The sequence below is a fragment of the Lygodium microphyllum genome, chromosome 15 (genome assembly GCF_053477565.2).
Source record: "Lygodium microphyllum isolate KBCC chromosome 15, Lygodium_microphyllum_v1.1.10, whole genome shotgun sequence".
Classification (NCBI taxonomy): Eukaryota; Viridiplantae; Streptophyta; class Polypodiopsida; order Schizaeales; family Lygodiaceae; genus Lygodium; species Lygodium microphyllum.
The window spans coordinates 145,337,713-145,358,779 of record NC_141149.1 but is presented as its reverse complement, the minus strand read 5'-3'; the positions used below and the strand labels follow the sequence as shown (position 1 = coordinate 145,358,779).

The 21,067-nt window shown below is 50.4% G+C and overlaps 1 protein-coding gene and 1 non-coding gene across 4 annotated transcripts in view; both read left to right on the top strand.

Moving 5' to 3' along the window:
- The window catches only part of ATIM (timeless family protein), a 138,310-nt gene that overhangs the window by 53,845 nt on the left and 63,398 nt on the right, over positions 1–21,067 (top strand). The gene's annotated exons all lie outside the window — the stretch shown is intronic.
- Positions 6,612–6,730, top strand: LOC148025184 (5S ribosomal RNA). The gene has a single exon (XR_015693459.1). It is a non-coding gene; the product is annotated as a 5S ribosomal RNA (ribosomal RNA).

Sequence of the window (21,067 nt, the reverse complement as noted above, 5' to 3'; positions counted from 1 at the left end):
CTCCTGCTGCGCCACGTTGCAGACGCCCATTGCTTTCGAATGCCCTGCTGGTCTATGGTTCACCTGATCGAGCTCCTCTTGATCTGCATAGGCGCCACGTTGCAGGAAACCCTAATCTTGATCATCAACGAAAGGAACCATCATTTCAGCTCGATGAACCAAATTCTGATCCTGCCCATTTACTACTGTACTCTGTGCACTCTATGTGACTTTGCAGGCAGTCGTGTTGCTGCAGCCCTGCTGTAACCTGGATTTGCAGTTGTGCAGAATCTGCACACACAGAGAGAGAGAGAGAGAGAGAGAGAGAGAGAGAGAGAGAGAGAGAGAGAGAGAGAGAGAGAGAGAGAGAGAGAGAGAACAATTCAAATCCAAGAGAGAGAGAGAGAGAGAGAGAGAGAGAGAGAGAGAGAGAGAGAGAGAGGGAGGGAGAATGATGGCGAGCGTGAAGATCGACGATGGTGTCCTGTCCTTGCGCCATCAGCGGATGCCCTAAATCGCCTGCGCCGTCGTTTTCTGCCTGCGACCGTCATCCTGCACGCGGGCGCCTACTTGTGGAGGCTCCGAATTCGCCGTCGACGTCCGTGCCTGCCAGGTCTGCGTCGTCCCTCTTTTCTTTGCTGCCGTTGCGTCGTCTGCCGTGGCCATCAGGTCGCGACCTGGTCTCCCTCTGCGGTGTGACTCTGCCCTACTGCGCGGAGTCTTGCCTGACGTCTCCCCTCGGACGCTGCACAGTTGCCTGGATCTGTGCCCTCAGCTACTCGCCTGCGTTCACACGCCCTGTTGGTCAAGGGTTCACTTGCTCGCGTCCGGCCGGTTCAGCACAGGAGCCCCGTTGCAGTCGTATTGCTGCAGTCGGGCGGTCTCCTGATTTTGCAGGCCTGCGGGACCTGCCGAGCGAGCGAGAGAGAGAGATAGAGAGAGAGAGAGAGACGCCTGAACGCATGCACGCCTGTTCGCCCGTGGTCCCCTGCTTTACGTCCGTGTGCAGAGCTAAGGCAGCCGAGAGCGAGAGAGAGAGGATCGCCTAGACCTGCGCGCCGCCTGGAGACCCATCTGACGACTGCCGCCTGACGACTTCTTCAGAGAGAAGACAGCAGTATGGCTGGCCTGGATATGGATTTTCTAGACCGGACGGTGGCAGCCCTTGGCCCTGATTCTGATACAGAGGAGCCGGAGGATATGGTGCCGTGCACGGAGGAGATGCCTCCGGGTTCTGAATTGCCGCCTGCGGGCAAACGCTCCAAGCATACTTCTGACGAGCCAATGGGTCCTCAAGAATGTTCCTATGCGCAGGTTGCCTCTGATCCTGTGGATTCGCAGGAGATTGACTGGGAGCATTTGCTGGACTTTGCCAATACTCTGCTTGGCGATTATGTCCAGCATAATAATGAAACTTTTTCTGACGCGGGAACTGATGATGTGCTGGAAGCCACGGTGGACCCGAAATCAGTCTTGCGGTCCTTCTCGGTGTTTTATGACCGTGCCGTTATACTTTTCTTCACTGGCAGGATCCCAGTGCTTCCACATATTCGCTAGTGGATGCACCATTTATTGCAAGGGGAGTGTGTTGAGGAGGTCTTCCTTGGACCTCGCGGCTTTTATGAGGTGCTGTTGAAATCGGAAACACATCAAGCTGAGCTCCTGTCCAAGTTGCCATTATTCTTTGATCGCCGCTTGGTCCATGTTATACCATGGCGCCCTATGGGCGACTTCCAGCATCTGCTTCAACGAGAATGCCCGGTGTGGGTGGAAGTGGAACATTGTCCGGCGGTCTATTGGCCATTGTTGAAGGATGCGATGGCAGTTGTGGGAACAGTGCTGGTTCCCCCAAGCCTCAGGGCTATGAATCGAAACCGTTTATGCATGTTATGGGACACGGCCAGGAAAAGGCCTGCGTGGCTTCGCCTCAATTGTTCTGGCATGCATCCTTTGCATTTTCGCTTGAAATGGGGAACCTTTGCAAGACACTGCTTTTCATGTGGTAAATTGGGGCATTTTATGGCCGAATGCCCTGAAAGGCAACCGTCTTCCGAGGATGCGCAGGTTGTGCTGCCTAAGGATGACATGGTGCTTGATGCCCCGGCACAAGAGGCCCTTCAGCCACCTAATGTCGTGGATAAAGGCAAACAACAGGTCCTGGGTTTGGATTCCCGTAGCACTGATTGGATTGAGGCACGTCAAAAAAAAGGTAAAAAGTTGCATGCAGGCCGGCTCTTGGGGCTAATGCTTCACAGGATTCCGTGCGCACGTATATGCGTAGGAAAGAAATGTTCACTTCACAGCAGGCTGCGCGTACTATGGCCCCGTCTGCCCCTCGTAATCAGTCTACAAGGAAAGTCTATACAGACGGTCCCAAGGGCCCAGCTGCTAAGTTGGTGTTTGATACAAAAGGTAATGTGATTACACCCTGGGATCGGCGTTATCCCCGCCCCACTCCCAAGGCAGTGGATTTTCCTTCTACCTCCAAAGCAGATCGCCAGAATTCATTTGCAGTATTGGCTGATTTTCTGGATGAGGGTGTCCTGGATGCTCTCGCGGAAAAGGTGAAATCGAGGCAACAGGCGCCTCGTTCCTGACTTCCTTTTTTTTGAAGATATATGAAGATAGCCATGTGGAATGTGCGAGGCATTTGCTCTCGCCATAAGCAACATGCCATGTGGACTGTCTTGCATGAGAACCAGTGGGATGTATTGTGTGCAGTTGAGCACAAAAGTCACGGTGAAGCAGGAAAAGTTGTGGATTGTCATGGATTCCGTCTGTTTTATGCAGGGACACATGCTACGCACTATTCGGGCGTGCTGATGATTGTCCATGAGAAATACCAGCCTGTTCTTGTGAAAAATGATGTGCAGGGCCGCTTTCTGGTAATCGAAGTCTTATTTGAAGGAGAGATTTTATGGTTGCTGGGCCTCTATGCTCCGAATGATCCCGCATCCCGACGGGATCTTTGGTCGACTTTGCAGGACTCCATGTCACTTGGCCGAAGGGGGTTTTTGATGGGAGATTTCAATATGTGTGTTGACTCTTCTCAGTCCACTTCAGGGCATTCGGTAATGGATATGCCGAAAAGCCGGGTGTGGAATTCCTTTGCTTTGCGCGTACTTAAGCAAGATCTTTGGTCGTTGCTTCACCCTTCTTTTTCAGGGTTTACTTTTCATTCCGCACAATATGCAACTACTTGGTCGCGGTTGGACCGAATGTATATCATGCAGGGGGATGATTTTCTTGCCGAGATGTTGGAAATGAAGGTCTTGCAGCAATATGCGTTGTTGGACCATTTCCCCCTCCAGCTTGAGATGCGGGCACAACCTATTGCACCTTTTATGCAGTTGCTGGATAGGCTTTCTTTACATTTCAACTCCTCTTATTTGAAGCATCGAATTTTTCAGGGCTATATGCAGCAATTGATTGAGAGGTTCTTACTGGACTTCGCCTCTGAGGGCTTGGCTTCATTTGCATGGTTGTTCTCTAATGTACAGCGGGTTGCTCGACAGTATGGGATTCATCATGCCTCTCTTTGTCGGCGACGTCGACATGCAGCAGAGGACTTACTGGCTTTGGTCCGTTCCTTGCTCGTGGATTTCCCAGATGATGATTTTCTGCTGCCATTTCTAACACGAAGGGCAAGCATCCACGTGAAGAGCACCCCATGCACACATAGGCGACGACGTAGAAAAGATGGAGCCGCAGAATACGTGCCACGGAGGACACCGGTCCACAGCATGCCACAAGGCGGTGGGGGAGAGGGGGGCATGCCATTCATACCACGAGGACCCGTGTCCACGTGAGCACTAAACCCCGCGCACATGAGATTGAGTCATAGGATCCGTGCCATGGACGAACTTGGAATGCCATCGGGTACCCTTTATGACACCGTGGGCGAGCATCCCTGCGAAGAGAACCTCGCGCACATAAAGGCAACGAGGTACAAAAGATCAAGTCATAGAATCCACGTCGCGGAGGGCGCATGTCCACGTGAAGAAGAGAACCCCACGCACGTGGAGGCGACGCACAGAAGATCCGAGTCGTAGAATCCATGCCACGGCGGGCGGACTTGAAATGCCACGGATGCCGACGAGGCGAGACAAGCACGAAAACCGCACTAACGCAAGCGAGCCAAGGCACGGAATGTGAAGAGAAGGTGATCAAACTGCCCGCATGAGCTAGACTAGATCGGGTGCACGGTGTGCGCGAGGACTTGAGGGCGCACACAAGGGCCGAGGCCAAGAAAACCCCGTCGAACCGAGCTGAAGGGGGACAAATTGGTGCGGTGGCGGGCTGAATCTCAGTGGATCGTAGCAGCGAGGCTACTTTGCCACTTACAATACCCGGCCACATATTTAAGTCGTCTGCAAAGGATTCATCTCCCCGATCGTTCGGAATTTCCATTCAGAGTTCTAGAGGCGACCACTTCCGGCACCTCGAGGGAGACTCTCGACACATGCTCTTGGGGACGCACGAGCGCCCCTACTATCAGTCGGGTAACAACCGGGGAGGTAGGGAGCGCCGCGTCTAGCATGGATTCTGACTTAGAGGCGTTCAGTCATAATCCTACACATGGTAGCTTCGCGCCACTGGCTTTTTGTAAATGCCCCAAACAACGTAGTATGCTTAACAATTATGATATTTGCTTGTTTTCGAGATTTAATATAAAAGAGAATGAACACTTAAAGCTGAAAATGAAAATTACTCACAAAATTACAGCCATGAAAATGTAAAAGTAATGGAGACAAGATTGAGGGTTGAAGATGGGCAACCCCCCCCGAAGGAATGTATTTCTGCTCAACCCAAGTCCCTTAGGGAAGAGCTCAGTTACAATCAACTTGAGAGTGATAAGAAGTAATTCTCACTCTCACAAGATCATGCAAAGATGTACAAACACACATGCATTATCTATTATGCAATGATAAGAACTGACTTCTTTGCAGTATGAGAGAAGAAAAAGGGGAATTCAGCCTTTCTCCATCGTTTATCAACAGTACATGGATAGAGCTTGCTTCTTGTAGCTAAAATGGAAGAAAGAGCTCAAGAAGGAGGTGCTGTAATGAATTTACAGGCTTGCTGTCTTGTAAAACAACAGTGATAGAAGAGGGAATATGGAGGAATTTGATAATGGAGAAGTGGGGGATGATGATAGGGATGGATGGGGCCAGTTTCTGGCTATCTGTGGGTGCTGTACATGAGTTTACAGCAAAGAAAAATGATGTTGAATGAAGAAAAACGAGCTCTTATTTATAGGAGAGGGGAGAGCTAGTACAAAAGGGGAAAGTGGAGTAGCACAAGACAAGTGTCCAGCCACATGTCATGAGATGTGACAAGTGGTGGGACACTTGGAAACTTGTGTGACAAGTGTCTTGACACTTGTCTCTTCTCTATGGCCTTCCTTTTTGGGTTGAATACTGTCAAGAATAGAAACAACCAAATTTAGTAAGCACAGTCAGAGTACAGAACTTACTATTTTTAGAATGACATCTCTATTTTTTAGGACTAGCATTTTTAGGCTAATTCGAGGCTCCTAAAATTTAGGGACCTCCTAAAATTTAGGGATCTCCTAAAATTTAGGGACCCCCCCAATATGGGTATCATATGAAAGCTTTTTCCGTGTACATCGCAAAAATGGTATCCGAATCTTCATGTGACTTTCCTATGCAAAGAAATGTGCATTTCAAGCTTTCAGTCCACACATGCACATTATACAAGCATTTCATGATCATGTCATCTTGTTGATTGTAACTGTCTGTTCTGGTGGATCTAGCCCACACTTCAAGGCATCAATCCTTTCTGTGTGCGAGTCTAACCCTGATATGCGTGAGTTCTAGTCACAGGCGCCCAATCGGGTCATATAGGTGGAAGTGTGAACTATCTTTTCTCTAACCCACCGTGTGGATCCACCATAACCTGTGACCACTCATCAGTGGCCAGCTCCAATGCACTTTTCTTTATATCTAATTAGTGCAAAGGAAATAAATTTAATAAATCATTATATAGACAAATTAATGAAAAAGGATACAAATTGTGTTTCTATAGAGTTGTGACACTTTTCAACCAAGCGCAATGACCAATTATGTGAATCAACGGTTCCTCTCGTACCAAGTTGAATTACTATTGCGGCACCGCTCATCAGCAGGGTAAAACTAACCTGTCTCACGACGATCTAAACCCAGCTCATGTTCCCTATTGGTGGGTGAATAATCCAACACTTGGCGAATTTTGCTTCGCAATGATAGGAAAAGGCGACATCGAAGGATCAAAAAGCAACGTCGCTATGAACGCTTGGCTGCCACAAGCCAGTTATCCCTGTGGTAACTTTTCTGACACCTCTAGCTTCAAATTCCGAAACACTAAAGGATCGATAGGCCATGCTTTCACAGTTTGTATTCGTACTGAAAATCAAAATCAAATGAGCTTTTACCCTTTTGTTCCACACGAGATTTCTGTTCTCGTTGAGCTCATCTTAGGACACCTGCGTTATCTTTTAATAGATGTGCCGCCCCAGCCAAACTCCCCACCTGACAATGTCTTCCGCCTGGATCGGCACGCGAGCTCGCTCTTGAGCTCTCTCGTGCCACTTTGTGAGTATACAAGGGCTCTTTGGAATTCCTTTGTGTTCGTGGTGCGGTCATACCAGCGCTAATACACCGGATCCCATCAGAACTCCGCAGTTAAGCGCGCTTGGGCCAGAACAGTACTGGGATGGGTGACCTCCCGGGAAGTCCTGGTGCTGCACCCTTTTGCATGCTTGTTTCGAGACCGTGGCATGGAAATCCCCTCGGATCACGTCTTGACTCTCCAACGCTGACATCGTGGTAGGAAACCCCCTCGCCTTGCCATGACGCGGCGCCTCCTCTCCTCGTCGCGATTGTCTTTGCGTACGTCGTGCCTGGCCCCTCCCTCTGCCTCGCTTTCACGTGATACCTCCTCCTCACGATGCGAGGTTTTTTGGGAGCGGAGGGTGTGCCATGTTGTGGGGGGGTTCAGTGGAGCGGGGTTTTCCGAGGAGGGAGGGTGGTTTGTTGGAGCGGGGATTTCTGAGGAGGGAGGGTGTGCCATGTTGCGGGGGGGCTGGGTGGTGCCATGTCGTGGGGGGGTTTTTTGAGGAGGTCCGTCGGGGGGTGGGTGGTTCCATGTCGCGGGAGGGGGTTGTGTGCAGTGGAGTGTGTGTGCCGTGTCATTGCGGAGCGGGATTTCTGAGGAGGGAGGGTGTGCCATGTCGTGGGGGGGTGAGGATGTGTGGCGGGTCGAGCGGGGTTTTTCGAGGTGGGGTGCGCGGGGGATGCGCCGCGTCGTGGGGGGGTGCGGTGGCGTGGAGGGGTGTGCTGTGTCGTGGGGGGGGGGGGGGTGACGCGGGGTGGGGTGGGTCGAGCGGGGTTTTGAGAGGCGTGGTGGGGTGGTGTGGATGGAGCGGGGTTTTTCGAGGTGCAGTGCAGGGGGGGTGTGCCGCGTCGAGGGGGGGTGCGGTGGGGTGGGGGGGTGTGCCGTGTCGTGGGGGGTGATGCGGGGTGGGGTGGGTCGAGCGTGGTTTTGCGAGTCGTGGTGGGGTGGTGTGGAGGGAGTGGGGTTTTTCGAGGTGGGGTGTGGAGGGGATGCGCCGCGTCGAGGGGGGGTGCGGTGGGGTGGGGGGGGTGTGCCGTGTCGCGGGGGGTGACGCGGGGTGGGGTGGGTCGAGCGGGGTTTTCGGAGGCGTGGTGGGGTGGTGTGAAGGGAGCGGGGTTTTTCGAGGTGGGGTGCGGGGGAGCGTCGTGGGGGGTGCGGGGGGGCGTCGTCGGGGGGTGCGGTGGGATGGGGGGTGACGCGGGGTGGGGTGGGTCGAGCGGGGTTTTCGGAGGCGTGGCGGGGGTGGTGTGGAGGGAGCGGGGTTTTTCGAGGTGGGGCGCGGGGGGGCGTTGTGGGGGGGTGGCGGGGGGCGTCATCGGGGGGTGCGGTGGGGTGGGGGGGTGCGTCGTGCCGTGGGGGGGATGACGCGGGGTGGGGTGGGTCGAGCGGGGTTTTCGGAGCCGTGGTGGGGTGGTGTGGAGGGACCGGGGTTTTTCGAGGTGGGGTGCGGGGAGGCGTCGTCGGGGGGTGGGGTGGGGTGGGGGGGTGTGCCGTGTCGTGGGGGGGGTGACGCGGAGTGGGGTGGGTCGAGCGGGGTTTTCGGAGGCGTGGTGGGGGTGGTGTGGAGGGAGCGGGGTTTTTCGAGGTGGGGCGCGGGGGGGCGTCGTGGGGGGGTGCGGTGGGGTGGGGGGGTGTGCCGTGTCGTGGGGGGGGTGACGCGGGGTGGGGTGGGTCGAGCGGGGTTTTCGGAGGCGTGGTGGGGTGGTGTGGAGGGAGCGGGGTTTTTTCGAGGTGGGGTGCGGGGGGGCGTCTGGAGAGGCGTTTGGCCCATCTTATTCAAGTGTTTCAGTTGAAATCTTATCAGCAGGCCAAGCTGCATAACTTGACTGACACATTGCAAGATAGTGTCTGCCAGTCTCATAAGTTCTTTCGTGCCTTGCATGCTTCTCCGGCTCGCGAAAATATGACTAGACTCCAGGATTCGGAAGGTTGCATGGTCACTGATCCGCAGACCATTGTTAATATGTGCAGAAATTATTTTATGGAACTTTTTGGTTCTTCTCCCTCGCCTTCTAGCCAGGTTACGCATGCCCGCTCGGTCTTCTATCATCTGGTCCGCCAGCAGGTTCCACTTGATATGCAAGCCACTTTGGAGGCAGATATTTGCGAGGAGGAGGTTATGGATGTTTTGTTGCACCTGCCTAAGGATAAAAGTCCTGGTTGGGATGGTCTCACTAATGAATTCTTTGAGAACTCGGCCACGCAGTTGGTGAAGCCATTGGCGGTCATGTTTCAGCAAGTTTGGGAAACAGGGGTCATGCCTTCCTCATGGAAAGAAGGCCTTATCAAACTGATTCCAAAGGTCCCTTCGCCGTCAATGCTGCAACACTGGAGACCAATTTCTTTGATGGGCTCGATGTATAAAATCTTCTCCAAAGTGCTGGCGAATCGGCTTTACAAGCACCTTCTAGCTATTGTGCATCCTCTCCAATATGGTTTCATTAAGGGCCGCAACATTCTGCATAATATCTTAAATGTACAAATGGCTATTGACTATGCGCGGCACTCCAGCCAGGAAGTGGTATTGATTCAATTGGACTTGGAAAAGACGTTTGACTATGTGGATTGGTCTTTCATTGCAGATCTCATGTCTGCTATGGGCTTTGGTACTCAGATGTCCCGATTGACCTACACCATTAGTGCTGCGGCTTCTTCAAGAGTTATGCTCAATGGTGGGGTTACAGAGCCATTTGTCCTTGCACGCTCGGTCAGACAGGGTTGCCCTTTGAGTCCTCTCTTCTTTGCCCTGGCGACTCACCCGGTACTTTCAATGTTATCCTCAATGGCGGCTTCTGCTCAGCTGGCAGGATTGTCTCTTCCTTTAGGGCAGCACTTCATTAGCCAATCTTTGGCTGATGACACCTTTATGATTCTGCGGGCGGACAGGGACAACATTCGAAAGGCATTAGATGTTTGGACGCTCTTTGGTCAGGCATCTGGTCTTCGCATCAATGCCTTTAAGTCAGCCATTCTTAGTTGCACGGAGCCTGATTTGCAGTCATTAGGTTGGCAGGGCCAGGTGGTTTCCCGTGGCTCCATTGTCAGGCATCTTGGATACCCATTGGGGTGGATGTACGGCCAAAGGACCTACTGGAGTGGATTTCACAAAAACTGGCGGCGAAGTTTATGTATTGGAAGTCGCAAGCGTGGCCATTCCATGTTCGCCTCAAAGTGGCTCAGACAATTATGCTACCAATGCTAACGTATTTCCTGCCATTGCTGCCGTGGACGCCTACTACGTTGAAGGCTCTCACTCATCCCATTCGTTTCATGCTATGGAAGAAGGATTCACTGCAGGCAGGCATTTCGTGGATTTCATGGTCACATACATGTACCCCTAAACGCATGGGTGGTGGAGCTATTTTGGATGCAGAAACTCATATGCTGGCTCTTCGTTGGTCTCTTTTTTGTGCCATGTGTGTGGATCATCACACGTGGACCATCATAGCCCGTTAGTTTCTTGAGGACAGCGGGCTACGCCATGGTAACACACGACTTCGGGCCTCCTGGTGGCATGTCCTTAATGCTGACTCTCGATTTTCCAGTCCCTCTTCCTCTTTGTTACTGCACTTGGTCGGCTCTTGGAAAGTGGTGCTCCAAAAGGCCCGTTGGCATTCAGTGGGGGACCGCTTGCACACTAACTCCTTTCAGTTGGAATTGTTGGCAGTATCGAGATTACTTTCATGGGAAGACAAACATCAGCTCAGACCGAGATTTAACCGCATGGCCCGTTTAGGTGTGACTTCGATTGCGGATGCTACCTTTGCCACTCGCAATGTCCTCGCATCGTTTCGGACTGCTAGGAGACTTTTCAGGATCCCGCGCGGATACCGTGGTTTATGGGGAAAGCTTTTGTCGGAGCTTCAGGGTAGGCAACCCTTTCCTGCCCTGACTGTGGATCGTCCTTGGCAGGACTGGGACCTTGCAGGCCGGTTGAGTCTGGAAAAGGCCTCTACTAATCAGGTGTATCATCTTCTCATTCAAGATCACCAATGGCTGGGTGTGAAAGCTAATACTGTTTGGGGACTGCGGAAATCGCTGTCATGGTGGCAGGCAACGCTGATGGAGGGCTGGCTGAATAAGGCACCTTTCAAATGCAAGGTCTTTCTTTGGCGGGTAATGATTGGTGGTCTTCCTCTTGCCTCGGCCCTTTCCAAGCGTCGAATCTCCAATGGCAATTGTTTCTTCTGTACCACTACTGCGGAAAAGGCCCGACATCGTTTTCTTTCTTGCCCGCTCGCTAAGAATATCTGGTCACTCTTGTCGTTAATCTGGCGCGCAGTGGTGGGGTCTTCACTAACTCCTTTCGCTTGGGTTTTTGCACGCCCAACGTACCCCACCCCGCCACAGTTACATATGAAGATCTTATTTCACTTTTTCAGATACTGGGGATGCTGGCACATTTGGACCAGGCGCAATGCTTTTCTCTTTGATTCGGCCTCTAATGTACCGAGACATATTGCCAGGCTTAAAGGGCTCTTGCATTGGCAGGTAGATCTCATCCGGCACTCCGACTTGCTCCCTCGGGAGGATTTGTATCCCTGGCATATGGCAATTGCCTCTGGGTCGTTGCCATGATTGGTGTAACCTTTTTAGTGCATTAGTACGGGGATTTCCCACACGTTGGCCTAGGGCGCTCGTGTCTCTTGTAATCATGTAATCTTGTACCTTTTTTCTGTAATTAATACAATTACCTTTTACGAAAAAAGAAGAAGAGAGAGAGAGAGAGAGAGGCCTGCGTGTCTCTGCCTCCTGTGCTCTTCAATCGGCCTCTGACTGGCATACGTACTGATACAAGATGGCGGGCTTGGATCTGGATTTTATAGACCGAACGGTGGCAGCTCTTGGTCCGGATTCTAATACGGAGGAATCAGAGGATATGGTTCGGTGCACAGAGGAGATGCCGCCTGCTTCTGACCTCCAGCCTGCGGGCAAACGTACTAAGCATACCTCGGCTGACACAATGGATCATCAGGATCGTTCCTATGCTCAGGTTGCTTCGGATTCTGTGGACTCTCAGGATGTTGACTGGGAGCATTTGCTGGAATTTGCCAACACTCTACTTGGCGATTACGTTCAACATAATCAGGAAGTCTTTTCCGACTCTGCAACGGAAGATGTTCTCGAAGCCACTGTGGACCCGAAACATGTCTTGCGCTCCTTTTCAGTTTTTTATGAACGTGCGGTGATACTCTTCTTCACTGGTTGGATCCCACTCCTTTCACGTATTCGCTAGTGGCTGCAAAGTCTGCTACAAGGGGAATGTGTTGAAGAGATTGTTATTGGGCCCCGGGGGTTTTTTGAAGTGCTGTTGAAATCTGAGATGCACCGTGCTGCTCTCCTGTCTAAACTGCCATTGTTCGTTGATCGCCGTCTGGTCCATGTTGTGCCATGGCGCCCAATGGCAGATTTTCAGCGCCTGCTGCAACGTGAATGCCCTGTGTGGGTTGAAGTGGAAAATTGTCCTGCTGTTTATTGGCCACTGTTAAAGGACGCCATGGCCGCTGTGGGCACTGTTCTGGTCCTCCCAAGCCTTAGGGCCATGAATCGCAACCGTCTGTGCATGTTATGGGACACTGCTCGGAAAAGGCCTGCGTGGTTACGTATCAATTGCTCTGGCATGCATCCTTTAAATCCCATGCGTACGTATATGCGGAGGAAAGAAATATTGTCTTCAGAGCACTCTGCTCCTGCTATGGTTTCTTCTGCTCCCCGTCAACAGCCACCTAGGAGAGCGTATTTGGATGGTCCAAAGGGTCCACTTGCTAAGCTGGCTTTTGATACTGAAGATAACGTCATTACCCCATGGGATCGTCGTTATCCTCGTCCCAACTCCAAGTCAGCGGATATGCCATCTACCTCCAAAGTTGGTCGTCAAAACTCTTTTGCTGTGTTAGCCGACTTTTTGGATGACGGAGTCCTGGACATTCTCGCAGAAAAGGTCAAATTGAGGCAAGCTGTGCCTCGTACCTAATTTTCTTTGGAATACGCATGAAGATCGCCACATGGAATGTGCGAGGGATTTGCTCTCACCACAAGCAACATGCCCTGTGGACTGTTTTGCATGAGAATCAGTGGGATGTCCTGTGTGCTGTTGAGCACAAGAGTCACGGTGAAGCAGGAAAAGTTGTGGATTGCCATGGCTTTCGTTTGTTCTATGTAGGGACACATGCCAGGCAGTATTCTGGGGTGCTTATGATTGTACATGAAAAATATCAGCCGGTTCTTATTAAGAATGATGTACATGGCCGTTTTGTGGTCATTGAAGTTTTATTCGAAGGAGAGATCTTATGGTTACTTGGCCTCTATGCTCCGAATGATCCTTTAGCTCGTCGGGAGCTTTGGCATACTCTGCAGACTTCCTTGTCTCTTGGCAAACGGGGTTTTTTGATGGGAGATTTCAATGTGTGTTGATTCTTCACAGTCCACCTTAGAGCATTTGGTAATGGATGCGCCAGAACGTCGTATATGGCAGGACTTGGCTCTTACCGTTCTTAAGCAAGATCTCTGGTCCTGCCTGCACCCTTTTTCTACGGGGTTTACTTTCCATTCTGCCCAGTATGCTACGACATGGTCGCGATTAGACCGCATTTACATCATGCAGAATGATGATTTCCTTTCTGAGATGCTCAAAATGAAAGTGTTGCAACAATATGCCTTGTCGGACCATTTCCCTCTCCAGCTTGAGCTCCTTGCGCAACCCATTGCACCTTTCAAGCAATTTTTGGATAGACTCCCTTTGCGTTTTAACTCGTCTTATTTGAAGCATGCAATCTTTCAGGGCTATATGCAGCAATTGATTGATCGATTCCTATTGGATTTCTCATCTCAGGGCATTGCTTCTTTGAAAGATTGCTCTCTAATGTGCAGCAGGTTGCTCGGCAGTATGGGATTCATCATGCCTCTCTTTCTCGGCGGCGTCGGCAAGTAGCGGAGGATCTCCTGGCGTTGGTTCATTCTTTGCTGGTGGACACTCCAGATGATGTATTTCTGCAGTCACTGGCAATGCGTCTGGCTGATCTTAGTAAAGAGTTTCAGTTAAAATCTTATCAACAGGTCAAATTGCAACATCTGACAGAGACTTTGCAAGATAGTGCTTGTCAGACTCATAAGTTCTTTCGAGCTCTCCATGCCTCTCCTGCTCGCGAGAATATGACTAGACTCCAGGATGCAGACGGGCAAATGGTCCTTGATCCGCAGACTATTGTGGATATGTGTAGGAATTATTTCCTCGACCTTCTTGGTTCCACTTCTCCTCCTTCAGGCCAAACTGCTCATGCTCGTTCAGTTTTTTATGATCTGGTCCACAATCAGGTTCCGCAGGAAATGCAATCTACTCTGGAGGCAGATATTTGTGAGGAGGAGGTTATGGACGTTCTGTTACACTTGCCCAAGGATAAAAGTCCTGGTTGGGATGGTCTCACCAATGAGTTCTTTGAGTTTTTTGCCACCCAGCTCGCGAAACCATTGACGGCTTTGTTTCAGCAGGTGTGGGAAATGGGAATCATGCCGTCCTCATGGAAAGATGGTCTTATTAAACTGCTTCCAAAAGTTCCTTTGCCGTCCATGTTGAAACAGTGGCGTCCAATTTCTTTGATGGGTTTTATGTATAAAATCTTTTCCAAAGTAATGGCGAACCGGCTCCATAAGCATCTTCCTGCCATTGTGCATCCTCTCCAATATGGTTTCATTAAGGGCAGAAACATTTTGCACAATGTATTAAATGCGCAACTGGCGATTGATTATGCAAGGCATTCTAATTAGCAGGTCGTACTGGTTCAATTGGACCTGGAAAAGGCTTTTGATTATCTGGACTGGTCTTTCATTGCAGAACTTATGTCTACCATGGGCTTTGGTGCTCGGATGTCTCGTCTGATCTACACTATCAGTGATGCAGCGTCTTCGCACGTCATGCTGAATGGAGGCGTTACCAAGCCAATTGTCCTTGCCCGCTCTGTCAGACAGGGGTGCCCTTTGAGTCCCCTCTTCTTTGCCCTTGCGACTCATCCAGTTCTTTCGATGTTATCTCACATGGCAGCTTTTTCTGAGTTGGCTAGATTGTTGCTTCCCTTTGGACAGCACTTCATTAGTCAATCCTTGGCTGATGACAGCTTTATGATTCTACGTGCGGACAAGGATAACCTTCGCAAAGCATTAGATGTTTGGGCTCTCTTTGGTCAGGCTTCCGGTCTTTGCATCAACGCTTTGAAATCAGCCCTTCTCAATTGCACGGAGTCGGATTTGAAGTCATTGGACTCGCAGGGACTGGTTCTTCCCCGTGGCTCCATTGTCAGGCATCTTGGGTACCCTTTGGGTGTTGATGTTCCTCCAAAGCAGCTACTACAGTGGATTTCACAGAAACTGGCGGCTAAGTTTATGTATTGGAAGTCTCAGGCCTGGCCCTTCCCTGTTCGCCTCAAAGTAGCCCAGACAATTATGTTGCCAATGCTCACATATTTCTTGCCATTGCTGCCCTGGACTACTACTACACTGAATGCTCTTACTCAGTCTATTCGTTTCATGTTATGGAAGAAGGATTCTTTGCATGTAGGCATTTCCTGGATTTCTTGGTCGCATGCGTGCACCCCCAAACGCATGGGTGGAGGGGCTATTTTAGATGCCCAAACTCATATGCTGGCGCTCCGTTGGTCTCTTTTTCGCGCCATGTGCTCGGATCATCATCCATGGGTCGTTATAGCCCGTTATTTTATTGAGGATCACGGGCTTCTGCATGTTAACACTCAAATCCGGGGTTCTTGGTGGCATGTTCTTAATGCCGATTCTCGCTTCGTCAGTTCTTCTTCATCTCTGCTTGCCCATTTGGTGTGTTCATGGAGACAGGTCCTCCGGAAGGTGCAGTGGCATCCAGCGGAGGATCGCTTAGTTACTAATTCTTTTCAATCGGAACTATTGGCAGTCTCGCGGTTAATTTCGTGGGAAGGTAAACATGAGCTTCGACCAAAATTCAACCACATGGCACGTTTGGGCTTAACTTCGGTAGCGGATGCCACCCTTGCCAGTCGCAATGTGTTGATAGCGTTTCGTACCGCCAGGAGGCTTTTCAGGATCCCGCATGGATACAGGTATTTATGGGAACAACTTTTGATGGTGCTCCAGAGCAGACAACCCTTTTCTGCCCTTGCTACGGATCGTCCCTGGCAGGACTGGGACTTTGCAGGCCGGCTCAATTTAGAAAAGGCTTCAGCTTACCAGATGTATCATCTTCTGATTAAAGATCATCAATGGCTGGTTACTAAAGCTAATACTCTATGGGGATTGCATAAATCCAGGTCATGGTGGAGGGTAACGGTGATGGAGTGCTGGTTGAACAAGACACCCTTCAAATATAAGGTCTTTCTTTGGAGGGTGATGATTGGTGGTCTTCCGCTTGCTTCAGCCCTTTCCAAACGTCGAATCTCCAACGGCACCTGTTTCTTTTGCACCACCACTGTTGAATCTGCCCGTTATCGTTTTATTTCTTGCCCCATCTCTCAGAAAATCTGGTCATTCTTGTCGGCCGTATGGTGAGCGGTGGTTGGTTTCTCGCTATGCCCGTTTGATTGGGTTTTTGCGCGGCCCAAATATCCCACACCGACACAGCCTCACATGAAGATTTTGTTTCACTTTCTTCGATATTGGGGCTTTTGGCATAACTGGGCCATTCGGAATGCTTTTCTTTTTGATTCCGCCTTTAATGTTCAGCGGCATATTGCGCGGCTTAAAAGTCTCTTGTATTGGCAGATAGATCTTCTTCGGCACTCTGACATTCTCCCTCGGGAGGACTTACGTCCCTAGCATATGGCAATTTCCTCTGTGTCTTTGCCATGACTTTGTAACTCTTTGGTTGTCTGGTTCTTGTAGAGAGTCAGTGTGTACACATGATGGGGTAGAGCCATCGTGTATCTTGTAATCATGCAAACTTGTACCTTTTTTCGTAATTAATACAATTACCTTCTACGAGAGAGAGAGAGAGAGAGAGAGAGAGAGAGAGAGAGAGAGAGAGAGAGAGAGAGAGAGAGAGAGAGAGAGAGAGAGAGAGAGAGAGAGAGAGAGAGAGAGAGAGAGAGAGAGAGAGAGAGAGAGAGAGAGAGAGAGAGAGAGAGAGAGAGAGAGAGAGAGAGAGAGAGAGAGAGAGAGAGAGAGAGAGAGACTTTGCCAATACTCTGCTTGGCGATTATGTCCAGCATAATAATGAAACTTTTTCTGACGCGGGAACTGATGATGTGCTGGAAGCCACGGTGGACCCGAAATCAGTCTTGCGGTCCTTCTCGGTGTTTTATGACCGTGCCGTTATACTTTTCTTCACTGGCAAGATCCCAGTGCTTTCACATATTCGCTAGTGGATGCACCATTTATTGCAAGGAGAGTGTATTGAGGAGATCTTCCTTGGACCTCGCGGCTTTTATGAGGTGCTGTTGAAATCGGAAACACATCGAGCTGAGCTCTTGTCCAAGTTGCCATTATTCTTTGATCGCCGCTTGGTCCATGTTGTACCATGGCGCCCTATGGGCGATTTCCAGCGCCTGCTTCAACGAGAATGCCCGGTGTGGGTGGAAGTGGAAAATTGTCCCGCGGTGTATTGGCCATTGTTGAAGGATGCGATGGCAGTTGTGGGAACAGTGCTGGTTCCCCCAAGCCTCAGGGCTATGAATCGAAACCGTTTATGCATGTTATGGGACACGGCCAGGAAAAGGCCTGCGTGGCTTTGCCTCAATTGTTCTGGCATGCATCCTTTGCATTTTCGCTTGAAATGGGGCAACTTTGCAGGACACTGCTTTTCATGTGGTAAATTGGGGCATTTTATGGCCGAATGCCTTGAACGGCAACCATCTTCCGAGGATGCGCAGGTTGTGCTGCCTAAGGATGACATGGTGCTTGATGCCCCGGCACAAGAGACCCTTCAGCCACCTAATGTCGTGGATAAAGGCAAACAACAGGTCCTGGGTTTGGATTCCCGTAGCACTGATTGGATTGAGGCACGTCAAAAAAAAGGTAAAAAGTTGCATGCTGGCCTGGCGGATCCTGGGCCTAATGCTTCACAGGATTCCGTGCGCACGTATATGCGCAGGAAAGAAATGTTCACTTCACAGCAGGCTGCGCGTACTATGGCCCCGTTTGCCCCCCGTAATCAGTCTACAAGGAAAGTCTATACAGATGGTCCCAAGGGCCCACCTGCGAAGCTGGCGTTTGATACAAAAGGTAATGTGATTACACCCTGGGATCGGCGTTATCCCCTCCCCACTCCCAAGGCAGTGGATTTTCCTTCTACCTCTAAAGCAGGTCGCCAGAATTCATTTGCAGTATTGGCTGATTTTCTGGATGAGGGTGTCCTGGATGCTCTCGCGGAAAAGGTGAAATCGAGGCAACAGGCGCCTCGTTCCTGACTTTCTTTTTTTGAAGATATATGAAGATAGCCACGTGGAATGTGCGAGGCATTTGCTCTCGCCATAAGCAACATGCCATGTGGACTGTCTTGCATGAGAACCAGTGGGATGTATTGTGTGCAGTTGAGCACAAAAGTCACGGTGAAGCAGGAAAAGTTGTGGATTGTCATGGATTCCGTCTGTTTTATGCAAGGACACATGCTACGCACTATTCGGGCGTGCTGATGTTTGTCCATGAGAAATACCAGCCTGTTCTTGTGAAAAATGATCCCGCATCCCGACGGGATCTTTGGTCGACTTTGCAGGGCTCCATGTCACTTGGCCGACGGGGGTTTTTGATGGGAGATTTCAATATGTGTGTTGACTCTTCTCAGTCCACTTCAGGGCATTCGGTAATGGATACGCCGGAAGCCGGGTGTGGAATTCCTTTGCTTTGCGCGTACTTAAGCAAGATCTTTGGTCGTGGCTTCACCCTTCTTTTTCAGGGTTTACTTTTCATTCCGCACAATATGCAACTACTTGGTCGCGGTTGGACCGAATGTATAGCATGCAAGGGGATGATTTTCTTCCCGAGATGCTGGAAATGAAGGTCTTGCAGCAATATGTGTTGTTGGACCATTTCCCTCTCCAGCTTGAGATGGGGGCACAACCTATTGCTCCTTTTATGCAGTTGCTGGATAGGCTCTCTTTACGTTTCAACTCCTCTTATTTGAAGCATCCAATTTTTCAGGGCTATATGCAGTAATTGATTGAGAGGTTCTTAGTGGACTTCGCCTGTGAGGGCTTGGCTTCATTTGCACGGCTGCTCTCTAATGTGCAGCGGGTTGCTCGGCAATATGGGATTCATCATGCCTCTCTTTGTCGGCGACGTCGACGTGCAGCAGAGGACTTACTGGCTTTGGTCCATTCCTTGCTCGTGGATTCCCCAGATGATGATTTTCTGCTGTCACTGGAGAGGCGTTTGGCCCATCTTATTCAAGTGTTTCAGTTGAAATCTTATCAGCAGGCCAAGCTGCATAACTTGACTGACACATTGCAAGATAGTGCCTGCCAGTCTCATAAGTTCTTTCGCGCCTTGCATGCTTCTCCGGCTCGCGAAAATATGACTAGACTACAGGATTCGGAAGGTCGCATGGTCACTAATCCGCAGATCATTGTCAATATGTGCAGAAATTATTTTATGGAACTTCTTGGTTGTTCTGCCTCGCCTTCTAGCCAGGTTACGCATGCCCGCTCGGTCTTCTATCATCTGGTCCGCCAGCAGGTTCCACTTGATATGCAAGCCACTTTGGAGGCGGATATTTGCGAGGAGGAGGTTATGGATGTTTTGTTGCACCTGCCTAAGGATAAAAGTCCTGGTTGGGATGGTCTCACTAATGAATTCTTTGAGCACTCGGCCACGCAGTTGGTGAAGCCATTGGCGATCATGTTTCAGCAGGTTTGGGAAACAGGGGTCATGCCTTCCTCATGGAAGAAGGCCTTATCAAACTGATTCCAAAGGTCCCTTCGCCGTCAATGCTGCAACACTGGAGACCAATTTCTTTGATGGGCTGGATGTATAAAATCTTCTCCAAAGTGCTGGCGAATCGGCTTCATAAGCACCTTCCAGCTATTGTGCATCCTCTCCAATATGGTTTCATTAAGGGCCGCAACATTTTGCATAATATCTTAAATGTGCAAATGGCTATTGACTATGCGCGGCACTCCAGTCAGGAAGTGGTATTGATTGAACTGGACTTGGAAAAGGCGTTTGACTATGTGGACTGGTCTTTCATTGCAGATCTCATGTCTGCTATGGGCTTTGGTACTCGGATGTCCTGATTGATCTACACCATTATTGCTGCGGCTTCTTCAAGAGTTATGCTCAATGGTGGGGTTACAGAGCCATTTGTCCTTGCACGCTCGGTCAGACAGGGTTGCCCTTTGAGTCATCTCTTCTTTGCCCTGGCGACTCACCCGGTACTTTCAATGTTATCCTCAATGGCGGCTTCTGCTCAGCTGGCAGGATTGTCTCTTCCTTTGGGGCAGCACTTCATTAGCCAATCTTTGGCTGATGACACCTTTATGATTTTGCGGGCGGATAGGGATAACATTCGAAACGCATTAGATGTTTGGGCGCTCTTTGGTCAGGCCTCTGGTCTTCTCATCAATGCCTTTAAGTCAGCCATTCTCAGTTACACGGAGCCTGATTTATAGTCATTAGGCTGGCAGGGCCAGGTGGTTTCCCGTGGCTCCATTGTCAGGCATCTTGGATACCCATTGGGGGTGGATGTACGGCCAAAGGACCTGCTGGAGTGGATTTCACACAAACTGGTGGCAAAGTTTATGTATTGGAAGTCGCAAGCGTGGCCATTCCATGTCCGCCTCAAAGTGGCTCAGACAATTATGCTACCAATGCTAACGTATTTCCTGCCATTGCTGCCGTGGACGCCTACTACGTTGAAGGCTCTCACTCATCCCATTCGTTTCATGCTATGGAAGAAGGATTCACTGCAGGCAGGCATTTCGTGGATTTCATGGTCACATACATGTACCCCTAAACGCATGGGTGGTGGAGCTGTTTTGGATGGAGAAACTCATATGCTGGCTCTTCGTTGGTCTCTTTTTCGTGCCATGTGTCTGGATCATCACACGTGGGCCATCATAGCACGTTATTTTGTTGAGGACAGCGGGCTACGCCATGGTAACACACGACTTCGGGCCTCCTGGTGGCATGTCCTTAATGCTGACTCTCGATTTTCCAGTCCCTCTTCCTCTTTGTTACTGCACTTAGTCGGCTCTTGAAAAGTGGTGCTCCAAAAGGCCCGTTGGCATCCAGTGGGGGACCGCTTGCACACTAACTCCTTTCAGCTGGAATTGTTGGCAGTATCGAGATTACTTTCATGGGAAGACAAACATCAGCTTAGACCGAGATTTAACCGCATGGCCCGTTTAGGTGTGACTTCGATTGCGGATGCTACCCTTGCCACTCGCAATGTCCTCGCATCGTTTCGGATTGCTAGGAGACTTTTCAGGATCCCGCGCGGATACCGTGGTTTATGGGGAAAGCTTTTGTCGGAGCTTCAGGGTAGGCAATCCTTTCCTGCCCT